The sequence below is a fragment of the Canis aureus genome, chromosome 26, assembly GCF_053574225.1.
Source record: "Canis aureus isolate CA01 chromosome 26, VMU_Caureus_v.1.0, whole genome shotgun sequence".
NCBI classification, from domain to species: Eukaryota; Metazoa; Chordata; class Mammalia; order Carnivora; family Canidae; genus Canis; species Canis aureus.
In genome coordinates, this window is record NC_135636.1 from 51,402,209 (window position 1) to 51,422,332 (window position 20,124).

The following is a 20,124-nucleotide window of genomic DNA, read 5'->3' on the forward strand; positions in this document are numbered from 1 at the left end:
AACTAAACTCCCACTGGATGTACCCTGCCACCCCAGAGGGACTGGGGCAGACTGACACTGTGTCTGCGGAGTCTCACGGGGGCTGTGACTGACTCACACAGCCTGGTCAAGGCACCAGGGTATCACACGAACCCCGCTGGACGAGGATGGTGGCTGGTGGCTGGGCGAGCAGCGTGGGAGCAGATGGTCCGTGCGGGGCCCAGGCATCACCTGTGCCTGATTCCTGGAAGGCTTCCCAGAGGCGGTGCCGCTGTGTGTGACCAGCCTGGCCAGGGGTGGTGCGCTCCAGACCAGCGCCTGGCATGTGGCCTTAGCCCCAGGGGCAGAAGGGGGCACAGGCGAGGGTCAAGGAGGGACCATTATGTCCACTCGGGGGCTCGTGTCCACCTGCCCGGGCCGTTTCTCTGCGTGGATCGCTGTATTTCATTGTCAAGCGGGTCTGCTGCATCTCCGGGCACTTGTTCCAAGCCGTGGCGCTGAGCCTGGCCGGGGAGCACAGAGAGAAGAGCCCCGATACCACCACCGACCACCCATCCCTCGGGGCCTGCTCCTGCAATGGACGGCGACGACCTGAGCGCTGGAGTTTGGTGTCAGCAGGTCTGGCCCTGCAGAAGAGTCAGGCAAGTGGCTGCAGGTGTCCCGGGGTCTGTGGGGGTTTAGGGAAAGCCCGGGCCCAGGGGTGGGGTTCACTCGGATTCTGGGAGTGGATGCCGTCCCGAGGCCTCGCGCACAGGCTCGCGGGGTGCCATGGGCCCAGCCTGTCGGGCTTTCCAGAACCCAGCCCTTCCTCCCAGAGATGGACCTCCTGAGCGACGTTTAGCCTTGGTGACCATCTCCCCCCGGCCCCTGACAACAGCTGCGGAGAGTGGAAGGACCTGTCCTGATGGACCCCGGGCTTTCCCTCCCCTACAGCCTCCCCGCTGCTGCCCTCTGCCCTCTGCTCTGTGACCTCACCTGCACCTGCCCGGACTCCAGTCTGGGTCGGAGAGGGGAAGGAAGACGTGCGTGCGCGCGGATGCAAATATATAAATTCTCGAACCATACAGCCTTCCTAGCGTTTCTATCTAAGTATTATGAGAATCGGCAAGGACCTAAACCCCTTTGTTTCTGCCAAGGAAAATGCTTCACCTTGTCTTGGTGCAAAGAAATCTCTGGGCACGCGGGGAAACGAGGTGCACAGGGGGGTGCAGATGTGTGTGTGTGACTTCTCTGGTTTTCACAGCCTGTATCCTCACATTTCATCAAGGAATTCATCAGAGGAATATTTATTTATTTCCAGAACCATCAAAGGCATTTTATTTTCCTTCTGGTCCACATATTCCTAAAAGGATCTGTTTTAAATAGATAGGATGACCTCACGCTAATCTCCCCTTCGGCTTAAAAGAGAAAGAATAAGGAGAGGAAAAGACTCAGCATCTATGTAACATCACACACATTGCTCTGCGTGGGTATGTTTTATGCCACGTTTCCTAATAAACATTTATTGATTGAACCAGGAAATTTTCTCAGATGTGCACCCGCGCCAACAAATCCCCGAGCGCTGGAGTGTGATGGGGCAGGGGGCAAATTTATAACAACTTTACACCATCGCAAAAACCCATCTGTGCTCCGTATGACTCAATTTGCTGCCACTTATACACATTTCTGCAGCAATTGATCAGAAAAATTGATTTAGATTCTATTTTAATGCTCTATTTTCTACCAGCAAGGTAGTCATTTGCTTTTTTTTTTATTTCTTATTGGTTTTTTTTTTTTTTTTTTTTTGCAAATGCTGGATAGGGCCTCAGAAATGCCCATGTGGATATTGGTCAAAAGCTATCACATATTCCTGAAAGCCTTTAAGCTAACACTGTCAGGAGGATATGAAAGAAGTTGTTTCTTTCTTTCTTTTTTTTTTTTTTTTTTTTAGTTATCCAATTAAAATGATCCATGGAGACAGCCAGCCCAGGATGGAGACTAGGACAAATGGCATTTGGGGTTTTGAATGGCTAGTTTGGGATCTAGAAGAACTCTATTAACCCTTCACCAGATCGGCCTCAACTTGACCTGATAACTGCCCGGCGGACAGTCACATGCTGGCCCAGCGAGCACCGGGGGATGCTTCCCCGCAGGGCCTGTACCCCGGTCATTCTTTTGTTCCCATATTTTGTTGATTGCTTGCCATGCACCATGTTGGAAACTCGCTGGAGGCCCAGAGGGTGAGCAGGATGGGAAGCCAGAGAGGTGGCTCATCCCGTACCCAGGGGAAGCTCTTCAGGTGTCCTGATGGCACTGCTTGTTGGCCCTCGGAGCGGGGGCAGCTTCACTGGGGTGGCGGGCGGCCACGTGCACACTCGCCAGGTCCCCTGCGTGTGAAGGTGTCTGGCAATTTCCTTCTCGGCCACTCGGAGCACCTGCCCCGAGGCAGCCCTGGCCCAGCCACCTGCTGCGTCCGTCCACTCCTCTGCTTCCTTTTCCCACACGTCACTCTCTGGAGCTGCGTGCGTTCATTTATGTGGGATCTTCGGCCTCTCCATCTAGAATGTTCAAGAGTGATGGCTTTGCCCTGTGTGTGTCGGTGCCCCACACCTAGAACCGAACCGACGTGCGGGAGGCGACCCCGACCAAGTGACGGGTGTCCCCTAAGTGCACGTGGATGGCAGGGTTCAGCGTCATTTGTGAGAAACTGATCCTGACCCTAGATGCCCCCTGCCCCCCCCCCCCGGCCTGAAAACACCTCTCGGGCACTCACGAGGGCATTCTTTTGTCAACCTGCAAAGGGGTGGAAAGACACGCAGAGGGGAGGACGGACTGCCTCATTCCTGGTGCGGTTTTTAGGGGCGGTCATGAGGGCCGTGCTGTCTCCCCTTTTGTTTTTTTTAAGATTTTTTTTTTTATTGGAGTTTAATTTGCCAACATATAGCATAACACCCAGTGATCCCTTGGCGAGGAGCTCGGCGTGCTCGTGTCAGTCCCGGGGGCCTGTCGCCTCCCAGCCTCCCTTCTCATTCAGGGCGACGTGAAAATATAGCCACGCGCCTTCCAGGGAAATGAGGTTCGCGCGTGTCGACGGTCCTTCCTGGATGATTTGTGAATTGTGATTTCAAAGCGGAGAATGAGAATGTTCTCCGCGGGCTGTGCTCCCGGGGGGCGCCCAGGCACCACCCCCCCAAGATAAGGAGCGCACGGGGCCGGGGCTCAGCCGGGATGCAGGCCGGGGCTCTCGGAGGGGGCACCCCTGCGAGATCAGTGTGCGGGAGCCGCCGTCAGAAGTCCCCACCGTGCCGGGCACCGCGGAGACTGCTGACAGAAGCTAAAGTGAAATGTCATACTTTGAGATCCGCCGCAGCAGAGGAGCGGGAATGCGGCCTGTTGTGCCTTCAGAGACTAGACAGCTAAATCTTTCATTCTTTCAGCTCCCAACATATGGCATGAAGTAGGGTGTGAAAGATAGATTTCTTTGGATAGGTGCAGAAAATATGTGCCGCGTTTTTCCTGCTTGGCTGCATAGAAAGATCAAAACAGCCGTGTTTTCGGAGAGCAGAATGTTAATGCTCCGAAGCCATGCGTCCAGGGTGGTAACGTTGGAACAGACCTGCTCGCGGTCATCAGCAGTGCGTGCGGCAGGCCCGGGACCGCGGCCGTGGGGCTTGGCTCTAGACACGCGCCCTGGCCCACGGGGCCGCCCTCCCGGGGGGCTTGGCCATCGGGGTTTTGTTCTGCGGTTCGTGGACCTGATGTACCGATGGTGCGGGCAGAGGGGGGACCCCGCAAGCATGCCCGAGCCCCGGCTGCTGCACTCGCCCCGGGCTCCAGTGGTGTGGGAGCCGTGGATGGTGGGGGGCCGCCCGCCCTCCCGCCTGGCACTCCTGGTGGCCGGGAGGAGGGCACCCGAGACCGTGGTGGTCACGGAGCCGCCGCGGGAGGCGCGGGAGCAGGCCTGGAGCCGCAGCCCCAGAGGGCAGAGCTTGGGAAACACTAACCCCCGCCGCTCAGCCCCCGGGGAGCTACGTGCCTCACACCCCGCACCGACCTCGTCCACGCTTCCACCAGGGGACAGAGGGTGCCGCCCCTCCCCGCCGGGCCCCAGGCTCAGGCTGGCCCCCCGACCCTCGACCCTGGGCTCCGGGCCAGCCCAGCTTTCAGCGGGAAGGAAGGCAGTTCAGCCTGAGACAAGGCTTCCCCGAGCTCTTCAGCCTGCTTGACGCACACAGAGGGAAAGCCGGGGCCCGAAGGTAAGGCAGGCGCAGGCACAGGAGGGTCGCTCGGAAGCCTGCACGGTGTGCGGTGGTGGATGGACTTGCCCTGGAGACGCGGGGACCGAAGGGGCCGTGCAGTGCGGGGTGGACACCAGCCCATCCCGTGGCCGTCTCCTCCACGCTGCCCTGCAGGGAGGACTGTCACCGGCTCCCCTCCCAGTGGGAGCTCAGCCAAGAGGCGGGGATGCCAGGAGCCCAGTTACAGAGAGGTTGAGTGAGGTTTGAGCCTGGGCACAGCAGCCTGAGTCCGTCCCCTGACCCACTGCCCTCCCCGGGCCATAGACCTGGCCCCCAGGACCTCCTAGCAGGCACGGCCTCAGGGATGGGGTGGGTTGCGGTGGCTGAATGCAGGCCCCAATGTATGTCCAAGGCCCTGACCCCCCTGCACCTTCCCTGGAAAAGGAGTCTTGACCTGAGGATCTGTAGGTGAGGTCATCCTGGAGTATCCATGTGGGCCCTGAATGCCGAGACAAGTGTCCTGCACAGACGCGCAGAGGAGAGGGTGGCGTGGCCCTGGGGGCGGGGGTGGACGCAGCCATAAGCCCAGGAGCGCCGGGAGCCTCCTCCCCTGGGGCCTCCCAGGGAGCGCACCCTCCCCTGCCCCCCTGCCCCCCAGATTCTGGTCTCCAGAACAGCCAGAGAATGGATTTCTGTTGTAAACCACAGGCTGGAGTCCTTTATTCCGGGAACCGCAGCAAAGGGACACGGGGCGACACCTGATTCCAGAAACGCTGGCGTGTGGTGAAGGCTTCCAGGGTGCCGGAGGGCTCAGTCCTCTGAGTCGGGCCCCGCGGGGGCTGGGACCCCCATACCAGGAGCACCGTGGCCCCGACGCTGGGGGCAGTTTCCCATCACCAGAGCCCGGTGCCCCAGAGCCCGTGCCCCCCGCACAGCTCCCTGCTGCCAGCCTCTGAGACCGAACACCCTTCCCTGCCCCGTCCTTGCTGGGCCTTGAGTCCGACGGTGCATCCCTGCCCCACACCTGCTGGCAGGCCCCTGCCCTCGCTCGCGCGTGTCTCCCCAAGGCCCAAGGCATGTGCTGCTGTTTGGCTGAATGAGCACCTTCCCTGGGGAGCCGGCGACGGGCAGTGCAGCGCCAGCCCCCCCAGGACACCCACGTGTGCACTGGCCGCGTTGCCTTGCGCGTGTCAGTGACCTTCCAGCCGTGTGAACTGACCCGGGTTGTGTGGGGCCACACCGCCCAAGACGTGGCCTCAGCCGCGTGTGGCTCCATGCCTCCCGTGGCCCTGGGCTGCCTGCTGGACGTGGGTCTGCGTGTCCCCACCCTCGCACACGGTTCCCTGGGCAGGTTCCTCGGGCCTCACTCCTGCCCCGCGAGCCCAGCAGAAGGCCGCAGGGCGCCCGCCGATGCCCCGGCCAGGCCGGCTTCTGCCCCCGGTCCCAGCGGGTACAGCTGGGGACACGGAGTTGAGACTCCCAGTATTTATTCTAAGGTGGTTCAATTTCTTTAAATGTTTTTTTTTTTCCTTTTGGTTTTCCTGGTGTTTTGGAGAACCCGCCCGCAGAACGGTGCCGGGCACCCGGAGAACCGTAGCCCCGAAGCAGAGCCTGGCGCCGCCTCCTCAGGGCGTCCCGGGAGTGGGAGTGGACGGCGTCAGCGAGCCCAGAGCAGAGAGGACGGGGGTCCTGTGTCCTCAGAGCTGGTCCCCTGACCGCAGGGACCTTGGCGCTGGGACTGGACCGTGGGGTCCCGAGGCTGCGTTTCCAGAACACACAGGGCACGTTTCTCAGCCTGGGGCCGCAGACCCTGGTCATGGGGGCCGGGCGGGGGGTGCAGCACGTCCAGCAGCACCGTGGGGTCTGCACCCGTTAGGTGTGACCAGTTCTGCCCCCGATCGTGACAGAAACGCCTGTAGACCCCGAGCTGGGGCCTGAGCAGGGGAGGAGGGGCGGGCCCTCCGCGCGCCAAGCCTCTGTGTCCGCGACGCTGGTCCGTGTTGGTGCCGAGCGCTCGGTCACCAGCTGTCCAGCCCGGGCTGTGCGCTGGCGGGAAGCGCTCCACCAGAACACGCCTCGGCGGCGTGGAGGCTTCCAGGGCCGCGGCCCGCCAGGCGGGAATGGCCACCGTGTCCCGCCGTGGAACGTGTTTACCTGGCTGGTCCTCACCTGGAGAAAGAGGACTTTCCATCCTCGCTGTGGCGGTGGCTCCGCCCTCCCCGTCTGGCTGGTCATGCAGCCCTTGCGTAAAGGTCAGGGTGGCTGAGGATGCCCGCTGGGCACGGGTTTGGGGCAGAGGCCTGCCACCGCGGCCAACACCCGCGTGCCCGAGCCACGGCAAACCCCGCGCAGGGCTTGTCCTCGGGCTTCTCTCTGGCTCCGGGATCAGGTCTTCCTTGACACAAGGACAGCAGGTGCCAGGAACCTGCTTTACTCCCACCTGCGAGCCGAGTTCCCCGCTGAAGGCGAGCTCCCGAGGGCCCAGGGCGGCCAGCCAGCGCACACCTGCCCCCGCCAGTCCCGCTGCACGCTTGCTGAATGAGAGAACACCGCAGCCCGGGCCAGCCCCTCTCGGCTGGGGTCTCAGCTGGGGTCCCGTCTGTCGCCTTCCCGGCTGCATGGCCCGGACCCAGCGCAGCACCGCCCGCACGCCGCACGGGTCCGGGGCATGTGAGCTCGTCCTTAAAGCCGCGGCTCTTCGTCTGGACAGAGAACCAGCGCCCTCCGCTCCCTCGTTTGTAAAACACTTCCAAAGGCCGAGTTGGTTTCCCAGCGCAGCTGCAACAAAGGACCACAAACGGGTGGTTTAAACACGGGAAGTGAGCCGTCGGGGTTCCGGAGGCTGGAAGTCCGAGGTCCCCGTGTGGCCGGGGTCGGTTCCCTCCGAGGGCGTGAGGAGCCTGCAGACCCCGTCATCTCCCCGGGGCTCGCTCTGTGCACGTCTGTCTCTGTACCCACGTGTCCCCTGGTGATCAGGACACCAGTGGTGTGGTGAGCTCCCGCGTGCCGTGCTCAGCTGAGCAAAAACAGAACAAGAGCAGGATGCGTCAACACACAGGCCAGGCCTCCCGCACACGGATCCTGGGTCCCGCCTGGCCCAAGGAGCTGCCTTTTCGGAGCTGGCCCTGTCCTGGCCCATGCAGACAAGCCAGCCGCTGGCAAGGCTTTTCCAGACGCGGAATATCCCAGGGACCCTGGAACAGGGTTGTCCTCAGCCAGAGGAACCCGCCTTCCCGGGGTGCAAGCTTGGTGTTATCACAAGGGAATGGGTGTTGCTCAAGCAAAATAGAAGCTCATCCAAGCCAAGAAGCCTTGTCCTCCTCGTCCAGGCCCGCTGGTCCACGGGCAGCGGCAGGGGAGGCCCAGGCCACGGCGAGGCCCGGAGAAGTCCTGAGGCGAATTCTGCGAGACAGCAGTGGGACCGTGGGAAGGAAGGGTCCTTGTCATTGTCGTCTCCACCGTCCCGCCAGCTCCGTCAGCGTCGTTGGTCGGAGAGTGTGCCGAGGAGCAGGTGGTGATGCTCGGCTGCCCCCCATAAAACCCCACGGCCCTCTCGTGGGACCCTCTCGTGGGAACATAGGTGTTCTTGGGAACCATGCAACGATGGCCTGTTATCACCATTCTCTGCGGAATCGCCGCCCAGGGTGGGAGCTGTTTGCAAGGCAGGTGCGGGCGGGGTTCAGCAGGGCAGGAACGGTGCACGTGGGTCGCTCTGCCCACCGGGAATGTTCCAGACAAAACCCACAGGCACTTGTTTTGTGGAAGGAAAGCGAGGACCACCCTCCCCTGCGCAGCCAAAGTAGCTAATTCTGGTGAGAGTGCCTTGTTTGCATTTTGTGCGTTGTTGCAAATCCTTGCAGCACTTCAGTGTGCAGCTAATTGCTCCAGTGTCCACAGAATTGATCGTGACCTTGATTCAGGGCCGTCGGAGTCAAAGCAAAGCAGAATGGCTGTTAGGAATACACGCTTTTTGGCTTTTTGTTTCTCTGAATATGCATCTTCAAATCACAACGACCTTGTGTTTGAGCTTTGGGTTCCCGGGTGCCCTGGAAACCCCGTGGTGGGCAGTGCCGCCCACGGAAGAAGAGGCACAGCGTGTGTAGGGCTAGTTTACCAGGTTGGGTTCTGCAAAGCGATTTGCAGGACTTTGCAGCTAATCTCCTGTTTTCATTTGATAGAAATGCAGATCTCTTCATCTACACCTGTCACTTTACTACAAAGCACACAGGGCCTGCGTGCCCGACAGCCTACGTGCCGCGTGAGGAGGGTCCCATGGGTGTGCGCTGGCTGGGAAAGCGGGTGCGCGTGTCTCACGTGGAGGATGTTCAGCATTTTCCTCGGCCAACATGTATTTGTCACGGTCCTGGTCCCGTGGGCCGAGCCGTGTTTGAGGGTGGAGCGTGAACACTCAGAGGTCATGCCCTCTGCTGGATTTGCAGTCAAGTGGTGCAAGGGCTCGCCGAACTCCCGGGCCCCTTGGGTGCCATAAATACCGCAGAGGCCGAGTCGATCATCAAAGCTGGGCCCCCTGAGCAGGCTTGGCACGTGAGCCCTTGGCCATCCGTCTTCACCTTCTCTGAGTGGGTGTGAGCCCCTCCTTCATGCAGGCGCTGCTCTCTGCACGGGGCGGGGGGACCCTGACACCTGGTTCCTTCCTGGTTTGAGGAGTCAGTCAACAGAAGAGCGTCGGCCGCGTGGGAGGTGACTGCAGTGTTGCAGAGCAGTGGGCACGACGACGTGCACGGATGGGGTTGCTATCTGAGGGGTCCATGGTGGGGAATTCCAGAGGGAGGAGCTGCGGGCCCAGGGGGCCAGCTGTGACCTTGCAGACGTCCAGCCTAGTCCTGAAACGGTGTCATCGGTCCACACCCACGAGTTGGTGGGGTAGGAGCGAGGTGAGGGCGTGGGAATCAAAGCCCCTGTGCCCTCTCTGTGGGTCCCTTCCCCGGGCCACCTCCTCCCCGTGTCTCCATGAACCTGCGAAGGGCCCAGCAGGCATCTGCATGCAGCCACCTGGTCTACCTCGAGAGTGTGCATGTGTCCCCTGTGGGCCCTACATGGCGCTCCTCTAGGCCCCGGGGTGGGGGGACCGTCTTCGCTCGTGCCAGGCTGTGTCCCAGTTGGCCTCCCTTCCCCTGATCTTGTCCTCTTTGTTTTCATTTTAAGCACACTGGGTCGGCTCTGGGCTTAAACAGTATTTACTCAGAGCTCTTTACCTTGTATTTTTCATTTGGAAATATTAATTGTGACCTTTCAGAACTCCCAATTAAACTTTTCCAATAAAGTGAAAAGGTTGAAGAGCAGGAGCGGGGCGGGGCGGGGCGGGAGTGGGGACAGGAGGACGGACTCGCTGCCTCTGCAAGTGGCCAGGCAGGCAGCCAAGCCCGTGAGCTGGGGAGGCCCGGTCTCCGGCACAAGTGGGGAGACAGGCTGTGTCCGGGCCCGACCTCCAGGCTCCTGCAAAACCATGCGGTGAGGCCTCTTAGCTCCCCCCTCGGAAGCCGCTGGGATCAGGAGTCAGTGGGTGGAAATAATTTCTGTGGCGTCAGAAGTGTGTCCCGGAGCCCCTGGTTCTCCCTGTGTGGGCACCTTGCTGCTCGGGTCTCCACAGGCACCGGGAAGGATATTAACTCGACGGGGTCCCCGTCTCCTTTTCAACAGGAACCTCTGTGGGGCACGGTCCTCACTCCGGGAGGGGTTTGGAATAAAGGGACCCCGAGTCCACCAGCAATGTGGGGACGCCTGCCTGCCTTCCTTCCAGGGCAGGGCCAGCTTTCCCGGATGCCTCGCCCGTGCACCCTCCGAGAGGACAGCAGCTTGCTCTCAGGCACAGCCACCTGGACGCCGGCCGGCGGCACGTGGCGCCCAGCAGCCTCCGTGTCAGGGCACGTGAGGTCAAGCCAAGAGGCAGGCAGGAGGGGCAGCCCCACGGCCATGAGTGGAGGGAACGCGACCCTCCGAGTGGAGGTGATCACATCTCACGGCTGACGGCGCCGTACAGAGGGCTGCATGTCACCGGGTCTTCTGAATTTTCCTGATAAGCTGAAAATCTGCATTTTTGTAAATGTGAAATTTCCCAGTAGCTAATATCTGCAGCCTAGACTGGGGTCTCTCTGCGTCTCGGCACGTTGCCAGGGCGGGCCAGTCGGCTGTTGGTGGTGAGGGCCGGGCCTGGGCATTGACGGACAGTCAGCACCCTGGCCTCTGCCCGCCAGATGCCGGTGAGGAGCTCTTCTCCCCCGTTGTGGCACCTGAAGACATCTCCCGACGGTGCCACCTGTCCCCGGGGGGCCAACGTCACCCCCGGGGGAGAACTCGGATCCAGACTGAGCCTCTGTAGCAAATTCTGCAAAAGACTGACCCGGAAGACCGTCGAGCAAACAGCTGAGCCCACACGTGCCCAGGGTCTCACAGCCTCCCTTACACACCTGCGGCTCCTGCGGCTCCTGCGCTCAGGTCGCCGCCCCGGCATCCCCTTCGCCTTGCCTGCAGCCGGGCCACCTGGAGTGCATGGGCCCCTGCAGCAGCCGACCAGCTCCCCCAAACCGCACTTGCTGGCGAGCTTTGGGAAGGGCCTCAGGGAAATGTGTGCTCCCATCCTCGGGAAGGCGCCCGCACCCCTCGCAGATCCTCGAGTTGTGCTGTTGTTACGAATTACCTGGGAGGAGCAGAATGTCACTCAGGGCCCCGGGAGGCCAGCGGGGACACGGTGGGTCATGGCCAGTATGGGGGGACCCGCAGTGTGAACACTCAGCCCTTGAGCTCCGGCTTTTGCGGGTTGGTTCCCAGGTGCCCCTGGGCTGCCCCCGCGGCATGGCAGGGAGCATGGCACTCAGGACATCCCGGCACCATCTCTCCCGGTCGCGGTGCCCATGGCCGGTGGCCACTCACGGAAGCCACAGCCGTGACCTCTTCCTGCCGCTTCAGAGAGACCCTCCATCGGGAGATACCTCCTGGGCTTGCTCCAAGCCCGCGGGTCAGGAGGATGAAGAGTGTCGCCTGGCCGTCCGCCCCGACCAGGCTCGCCCTGGCATCTGCTCCTCTCTGGTGGCAGACGCTTCGCTGGAGTTCTAAATTAGGCAGAAGCCTGCAGAATGGCCCCAAGGCTCCGTTTGCGAGGGGTTGGCTGGGCTCTTCTGCACACATATGTGTCAACAATGAAAAATCGCATCACTGACGGCCAAATCAAATACCCCCATTGTGTCAAGTGTCCCCAGACGTGATGTGCAGAGCTCAGAGCTCCCTGTAAACCTGTCGCTTCCTCCCCTTAAAGGCGCCGCCACCCCCACCGACATCTGAGAGTCAGTCCCTCTCCACTCAGGCAGAGAGCGAGCGCCCCACACCGGCTCGCACGGGGGCGATGGGGAGGGAGGGAGGCCCACCCCCTGCCCCCCAGCTCCTCGTGGGGGCCCCGGGCCCCGTCTCAGGGAGCTGGACAGGCCGCTCTTGAAGGAGGCAGGCAGGCAGGCCAACGCCACGGGGGCCCACGCGGGGATCGCGGCCCAGGGGGATCACCAGGGGCCCAGACACCCTACCCAGCCGCCCGGGCACTGCACCGGGAGCCCTGACAGTTGGCAGAGAGTGGAGAGATCCACTTCCCTTAACGCATGTGGAGAGTTTTTATAGATACGACAAAGGGGAAGGTTTCAGGAGCCACGTGCGGCCGCAAACAGAGTCCAGGGGAGGAGGGACGGACAGAAAGACAGGCCCAGGCGGAAGTGTCACTCACAGCAGCCTGTGTGGAAAGGTAGCCCGTGAAAGGGCGAACATGAAGCAAGGGCCAGTGGCATCTTCTGGGTTCCCGGAGCTGGGCGCTGGGAGGAGCTGCGACCCCCGAAGCAGACAGGGCGGGGTGGGTCCAGCTGCGGGGCTGCTGCGCTGGGGCTTTGCAGAAGGCAGCCCCGTCTCTGAGCGGCTGCCTGGAGGGGCTGCGGGGACCCGCGGGGCCAGGCGGAGCGTCCGTGCTCCCTGGGACGCGCCTGCCCGTGGAGGCAGCCAGGCTGTGAGCTCCCGCCCCCACCCCAGGAGGCAGAGGGATCCAGAAATAAGGGCCCACATTCCGGTCGCGTCTACGGAGCCTTCTTCGCACCCACTGCCGCCCACAGCCTCCCCTTGCTCCACAGCAACCTCAGCTCAGGAGGCTCCCGCCAGGCACCAAGGTGCCCCCAGAAGGTGCCGGAGCCCAGGCCGAGCCCACACCCTCCGTGTCCAGCTCTGCGGCCGTGTTTCTCCCGCCCCCACGGGTGCACATCCCGGCGCCGAGGGGCCTCTGCCGCAGGAAAGGACCACAAGCGTCACCTGCCTCTACTTTGAAGGCCGTGGGCTCGGACTGCAGATAAGGCTCGGAGGAGGCAGCCCGAGCTGCTCAGAGCCCCCGACGCCCAGAGACCCCCAGGCTGCCCTCGGGGACCCTTGTGGCCTCCCAGCTCCCAGACCGCCGGGACCCCCAGCCCGCTCCCGCCCCCTTGACTCCCTCCCAGAACACGAGGACCTTCTCCCTCTCTGGCAGCTCCCTTGGAAAAGCCGAGGTCTTCCCTGACGGCACCTGCTCCCGCTGCTCCATCTGCGAGCACCCTGGAGGGTCTGGGGCTCAGCCCCTCAGTTCCTGAGAGCTGGAGGAGTTGCAGGGCACGGGGTGCCGCAGGGGCTGGATCCCTCTGTGGTGATGGGTGTGGCTCCCGGGACACGGGTCTGGGCTGTCCTCAGCGGCACCCAGCCCCGAGGCCCCAGCCTCTGCCCTATGCACACCCTCCCCTCCACTGCTCTGAGCCCCCTGTGCACTGCTCTCCTCCGCCAACTCCTCTTTCCCAGAACATCCTCACCGCCTTCAGGTCCGCCAGCCGCCCCGAGGAAACCACAGGGACACACCAGCCGTGCCCAGCGCACTCCTCCGTGGCTCCATGCTTCCGTCCACGTCTGCAGAGACGCCCCTGACGGCCAGGCCCACACCAGGAGTGGAGGAGCCCGTGTGCTCCCTGCCCTAGTCCTTTAGCACGGGAGAGCCAGGAGTTATTCATGGAATTCTAAGTCCACAGAAAGCTGGAGAAAAAAAGGCAGATCTTTATTTCAGTTAAAATGAGATGTGTGTGTAATAGAAGGTCCTAACCTTGTCTGGAACGCCGTGCTTGTGCCCAGGAGGGACGCATCGCGATGACGATTTCATTTATCAGCAGAACTGATTCTCACTAGGACGCTAGTGGTTGATAGGGGGGTTGTGTTATCCCCCCGGGAGAAGGTGTTTTCAGAGGATTACACCTGAAATCATGTCATTACTTTAAATCACAGGGTCTGGTCACCACCGTAAGCTTCCAGACAGTTCAGTAGGACAGTGGCTACGCTGGTGTTGAGATGGGAACACGGGACCCTCGGTGAGTGAGACGGGGCACTGCGTTATGGAATGCCCAGAGGCCTGCCTGCAGGAGGCGGTCCATGAAGGAGCCCCGTGGGCGTCCAGAACGGAGCCAGGCTGCAGGAGACCCTAACGTCAGGCCAGGCGTTGGCCTCGGTCGTAGGGGTCCTGGGACAGGGGGAGGCCAGGGAAAGGGATGAGCCTGCCTGGCGTGCATGGATGGACTTGTCTTTGGCTGGTCCTTGGGGACACCCTCCGTTTTCCCCTGAGGGTCAGAGTAGCTAGGTCTGTCCCCGGGGCCCCAGCCAGCTCTCACGGTGGCATCCACAACACCCCCCGCACCCCGCCGACCCAGCTCTGGCAACTTTCCCAAAACATGGATGGAAAACTATTTAAACAGAAGTGCTTTCAAGGGAGAAGCCCGGAAGGTACCGCGTGGCCATGGCTCTGGGACGGCCGGGAACCATGTGGGAGGCTGGTTGCCCCCCGGCCTCGACTGGCAGGTGCTGCCTTTCTTGGACGAGACCCCCCGGCGCTCTCAGGCCATCTCATCGTGCGGTTCTGTGGACGCGTCTCAGCCTGCTGCGTGCCGTGGGGATGGTGACCAGAGGCAAGAGGCGTGCTGTCTGGGAGAGGGGGAGGGGAGGTCCCCGCACCGAGTGTTTCCATCATCTCAGAGGAGAGCGGAAGCTTCGTTCTCAGGCACGTGGAGGGGCCGGCTCTTACCCTTTCCTACTCAGAGCCTGACACAGCCCCTTCTCAGCCAGCCGGCTTTCCTTCTCATGAGAAGTGCCCACGACGTAGTGCGGTGCCGCCCTAACCAAAGTAACAAATCCCCCCCAAACGTGGTGGCTCCCCGAACACGGAACGGATCCCTGCACGACTCCACGGCTCTTGAGAGCAGCTTAGTGAGGTGGTTCTGGCTCAGGGCCCCTCGTGTGGCTGCAGCCAGGCCGGTCCCCAGGGGCTTGGGGGAGCTCAGGGATCTGCTTCGGCATGGCTGGCTGGCACGCCGCTGGCACGAGCCCTCAGCATCCTACCAGGTAGACTCTCTACAGGGCTGCTAAGGTGACCCCACAGCATGGTAGCCGTTCCCCAGACCGAGCCACCAGAGAGAAAGCAAGGTGGAAGCCCCACGTGCTTATGGCCCAGCCTTGGAGATCACATGTGTTCGTTTCTGCTATATCTCTCGTGGCTAAGGGGTCAGCCCTATTCCATGTGGGAGGAGTGTCCACAAGGACTGCCGTCGTCTCAGGGTTGGCTGCCCCGGTGGGTCGGTGGGATTGGACGAGCACCACCAGAGATGTGTCTGCCATCATGGTCCTGGGGACCAGCAGGTAGGAGATTCTCTTTCACTCTCGTGCCTCCTCTGAGGGTCCCATCCGTGCCCTCACCCTAACGCCTCAGCCCCAACGCCAGAAGGCCCTGTGCACACCCTGATCTGAGCTCAGGGACACGCTTGCTGTGTTTACCCCCACTGTGGTGATCCCGGACATTAGGCAAGAGGACACCCAGGCAGGATTTGTGAAGGGCCCAGGTTCTGGATGAAGGGACCTGGCCTGGGGGGCGGACAGTGGGGTTTGCACTCTGTGCTGCCCGGGGAGCCAGTCCGCTCCATCTAGATCACGGTAGCTGTCTAGCAAGTCTAAAATCAGGTAGTGCCAGTCCGCTGACGGTTCTTCATCACCCTGGTGGCTACGCCGGCTCTTTTGCCTCCTCTCCACGTAAACGTTAGAATCAGGTTGTGTGTCCCCACAGAATAGCTTCCTGGGATTTTTACAGGGACTGTGGTGAATCTGTAGATCAAGTTGGGAAGAGCTGATATCTTGACAAGATCGAGTCTTCCTATCCATGAACATGGACTATCCCTCCCTTTATTCCGTTCTTCTGTGACTTAGTTCATCAGAGTTTGGGGGTTTTCCTCATACAGATCTCATGTACATTTTGCTGGATTTATACTTAAGTGTTTCGTTTTGGGGAGGTGCTAAAGGGAATGGTACCGTTTCTCATTTAATTTCCGCTCATCCCCTGCTGGCGTACAGGAAAGCAATAAGCTCTTTGTGTATTAACCTTGTTTCCTGCAACGTTGCTGTAATCACTTGTCCCAGTTTTGCGAAGACAATCTTACTTCTTCCGTCCCGAGCAGCACATCTTTGGCTTCATTTTCTTGCCTTATCACATCAGCGAGGACTTTGCCTGTGTTGTTGAAAAGCAGCGCGGAGAGGGGACATCCCTGCCTTGCTCCTGATCTTAGTGAGAATGTTCAAGTTTCTCACCAGGAAGTGTGATGTGGACTGTGGGGTTTCCGTGGGTCGCCTTGATCGGGTTGAGGCTATAACCCCTATTCCCAGCTTACTGAGAGTTTTCTTATCGTGAATGGGCGTCGGATTTTGCCAACTGCTCCTTCTGCGTCAGTCGATGGGACCCTGTGACTTCCCTTTCCAGCCCGTTGATGGAATTACTGTAATTGATTTTCAGATGTGGAACCAGCCACTGCAGCTGGATGAAACCCACTTAGTCATCACGGCCTACGTTTTTTTGTACGTTGTCAGATTTTATTGCTGATATGTTGTTGAAGATTTTTGTATCACTGTTCAAGGGTGTCAATCTTCATCCCAAACCAGACATGCCAAACACTCCGCTGACCCAGGCATCCCTTTCCCGCTCTCAGGCTGCTGTAAGCTCAGCCCTCTCGGCCTCCTCAGCACGTTGGAATGCCACTGCCCTGTCCCCTGTGCCCCGGCCTGGGCTGAAGCCACCATCATCCCCCACCAGGGTGACAGCAGTGCCCAGAGCCCTGCAACAGTCAGGGGGCCAGTCTCCCTACCTGGCACCCTGGGCACTCACAGCCTCACAGCTCCTCACCTGGGTACCCCTGCCTTGCACAACATTTGCAGACTCTCGTCTGCCTGGAGCTACTGCCTTGGGTGTTTGCAGCCCACCCTTTCCCATCCTTTGGGTCTCGTTGAAATGTTGCCTCCTTCAGGAAGCCACCCCCTAGGATCCCCTGGCCGAGGGCACCCTGTTCTTGCCCCCGGCGGCGTGACTCTGTCCTCCCGGCCCTCACATGGGGCATGCTGCCTTTGCTGTGGGCTCTTCTCAGAGCGGGATCACGGTCGGACCCTGACTGGACCGTTTGTTACAGACCAGGGCCAGGTACACGCAGACATCGAGCGTGAGCGTTTGGAAACTTGCACCAACGTCTTGCCTGCAATCTTTTCCTGGTAACTCTTTATATTTTATGAAAGCATCAGTGTGTGATGGAGAGTTGATTAAAAAGCAGAATGCTGGTCTTCCAGCAGATGGACTGGATGCTCAGGTGGGTCCCTCGCCCAGGGCCTGCCCTCTGGCTGAACGCAGGCTCCGTGGGACAGGCCAGCCGGGCTGACCCCACTACCAGGACTGCACCTGCCTGGCGGTCAGGGAGCGCGTGGAGCTAACAGAGAACCCCAGGGCCCCGGTACCCACCTCCCCCCACCTGCACCAGATCACGCGGCCGGCCGGCGGCCCGAGTCATGCGGCCAGAGAGCACCTGCCCCTGTGTCCAGGAGGGCATGAGCAAATGTGTGACGCTGGCCAGGCCAGCAGGGCCTCTTCCGGAAGGTGGCAGGGCGGCTGTGCATCTCTTGGGTAAACGAGAGCACAGGGCGCCGCAGACTGAGACGACACGGGCGGTGCTCCTCCCGGGACCCGCAAGGCAGCGCTCCCTCTCCCCGGAGCCAGAAATAGCGGGCACAGCGGGCGGGGAGGGCGCTTCTGCTTTTTCCTCCCTTCACAGATGGCGCAAGCTAATCATTCTCATTTGTGTAGCACCTTACACCTCTGTAGATTTTTTCCAAAATGTTGGAAAACAGATGATCACGTCTGTTTTTGTAGCCGTGTGAGAGATTTTCATGAACGGGATCGGGGAGGACCATCTGGGTATTTAGTGGAAAGTTTGCCACCAGCAGCGAGTTCAGAACCCGAGACGGTGGCGGAGGGGGCAGGTCTCACCCGTCTGCAGGCTGCCTGGGGGGCCTGGGGGACGCGGCGTCCGGGAGGCCGGGCTGCAGCCCCCAGAGCCGCTCGGCCAGCTCCCCCGCCTCCCCGATTTCCCCCAGCCCCGACTGACGGTAACCGAGCAGAGAACTTTCCAGAGAAACTGGGAGCCAGAACTGTCTCTCTGCTGCCAGCTGGCTGTGCATCTCAGACGCGTCAGCTCACCTCTCGGAGCCCCGGCATGCTGCAGGCGTCGGGGCTGCTGGGCTGTCAGGGCGCCCGGTCCTACGAGGGCACTTGGCTCCCACGGAAGGTCCCGGGGGATGCGCCGCAGCACAGTCTGGAGCAGGACAGACCCTCTGGCTTCACACTGCTTGTGAGTCATCTCTCCTGCGGCGGAGCCCCCTCCTGGCAAGCCTCGGGTGTGTATTTATGCAATTTGTAATTAAAGCAATGCAAATCGATGAGCGGGAGGGACGTTGCCAACTGCGCTGCACCACCCCCGCCTCTGGGGCTCTCGGGCTGCTAAGGTGGCAGCCAGAGGAGGGGCTGGCGGGCCCGGCGAGGACGGGCAGGGCTCCGTGCGGAGCCAGCGCGGGTGCAGAGCCTCGTTCATGGACGGACGCGGACGCAGCGCCGTCGGCGAGGTCAGCTCCTGTGGGTCACGCTCATTCGCTCACTCAGCAAACACTCACTGCGTGCCACCTCCACACCCGGCTCTGTTCTAGGGTCTGGGATGCAGGGGACTGGGGTGGCAGGCCCGCCTGCCAGGGAGGGGGCGTCCCAGGGCCGCTGTAACAAAGAACCACAAACTCAGTGGCTTAAAAAATGGAAATGTGTCACCTTACAGTCCACCTGCTCACCTGCGTCTGACCTGCCCCCACCCCCCCGCCCTGGCCAAGCTCCAGCTCTGACCTCCTGCCTCTGTCTTGTAGGACCCTTTGATTGCAGCTGCGGCCACCCAGCCAGTCCAGAACCCCATCTCCAGACCCCTCTCTGAATCGCGTCTGCAAAGCCCCTTTTGCCAGGGAAGGTGGGGGTGGGCCTGGGCCTCTGTGAGGGGCTGTCACCCTGCCCACGCAGAGGGAGACAAGCCACCCTCCTGCACGCTTGTGTAGGCCAGTGCGTGCTGGACCCGGACATTCAGGGAGGTGCGGCAGGGAGGGTGGGGACAGGGTGTCAGGAGAGGAGTCTCTGCAGAAGCAACACCCAGGGAGGCAGGCAGAGGGGCAGCCAGCCATGGCACCTGGGGCCCAGTCTGTGCCAACGTCCTGGACGCCCAGGAAGGATAGTTACACCCCAAGATGAGCAACGGGGAGGCTGGGGCCACACAGACTTACCCATCCGTGAGGGGCTGCACAGGAGGATGGGGGGCCAATGGCCAGATGCAGGCTGACGCTGCAGAGCTGTGGAAGGGGTGCAGGGGGCAGGGACGGGGGGCTTCAAGTGTATGGCGGCCGGGGAGGCTGGGAGAGGCTGATGAGGCTGCTGATGAGGCCAGGTGGGGTGCAAAGCCTCGGTCCTAGTGAGGGAGCCCTCCAGGGCAGTGGGCAGCGGGGTCCAGCCTTGGGGTTGGAGAAGGACCCTGGGCCCTGGGGAGTGAGGGTCAGCCTGGAGCCCGGGAGGCAGCAGGAGGGGGAAGGGTGCCTGCCTGGCCACGGAGGGAGGGCAGCGAGCGGCTCAGAGGTGCAGCGGGTGCCGGGAGAGGGTGCTGGGAGCCCATGCAGGCCGGGCAGGGCGGCAGCGTCCAGAGCGGGCCTGGCGGCGGGCAGGCTGGCGGCCCAGGTAGTAGGTGGGGTGTCTGTTCTCATCCGCGTTAGGAAGCTACCCCACCCCTACTCCTCATCCCTTCTCCCCGCGCCCCTCCTCACCTGCAGCCTGCGTCAGCACCCGCGTGTGCAGAGAACAGTCCCGTGGCCTCTCGCGGGGACAGCCCATGAGCACGGCGCGGGTCTGGGCAGCCAGAGGGGCAGCAGCGGGGGGAAGTGAGACGGGACGTGAAGGAGGAGGTGGCCCCATGACCGAAGGGCTCCTCGCGTCCAGGCTGTGCTGGGCCCAGGCCGCCGGCCACGGGAGCCTCTGCAGTGGCCGGAGCTCCTCCTTGAGTGGGCAGGAATCACATTTTTTCATGTTCCTGAACTAATGGAAACAAATCACAGAACCGTTCCTGACCCACCAGGGATGCCCTGCGGCGTGAGACTGGGCGATTAAGGCCAAGGGAGGCTCCAGAAGCTTCCGTGCCGCCAGGGGCAGTGGAACAGGGTTGTTTTCCTCCAAGCCAGCCCTGGACCCCTTTACTCACCCCGACGTTTCGGAGGAACCCAGTCTTTACGCTCTCTGGGCAAATGCACAAAATATGCACACGCACAGGAAAGATGCTTTGAATGAGCTCAGCGCAGGCCTGTGTCTCTGCCTCCAGACGTTTGCGGGTTTGATGAGCTGGGGCCACCCTGCTGCCAAGGAGCAGGAGGGTGTTCCTGCCCTGAGCCAAGTGTTGGTGAAGAATCACCAAGTCCTGCTGGGGGCTCAGGGGAGAAGGACTGTGCGCCAGGCTCTGTGGAGGCGCCGGCCTGCACCTTCCCCAAACCCTATGTGTGTCCC

The 20,124-nt window shown here is 61.5% G+C and overlaps 1 protein-coding gene and 1 long non-coding RNA gene across 5 annotated transcripts in view; one reads left to right on the forward strand and one right to left on the reverse strand.

Annotated features, from left to right (window-relative positions):
- CDH4 (cadherin 4) overlaps positions 1 to 20,124 on the forward strand; it is a 508,943-nt gene that overhangs the window by 338,999 nt on the left and 149,820 nt on the right. The window lies entirely within an intron of this gene.
- Positions 13,237 to 20,074, reverse strand: LOC144298643 (uncharacterized). The gene is made up of 2 exons (XR_013365595.1): positions 19,395 to 20,074; positions 13,237 to 18,315 (listed from the first exon to the last, which is right to left on the reverse strand). It is a non-coding gene; the product is annotated as an uncharacterized LOC144298643 (long non-coding RNA).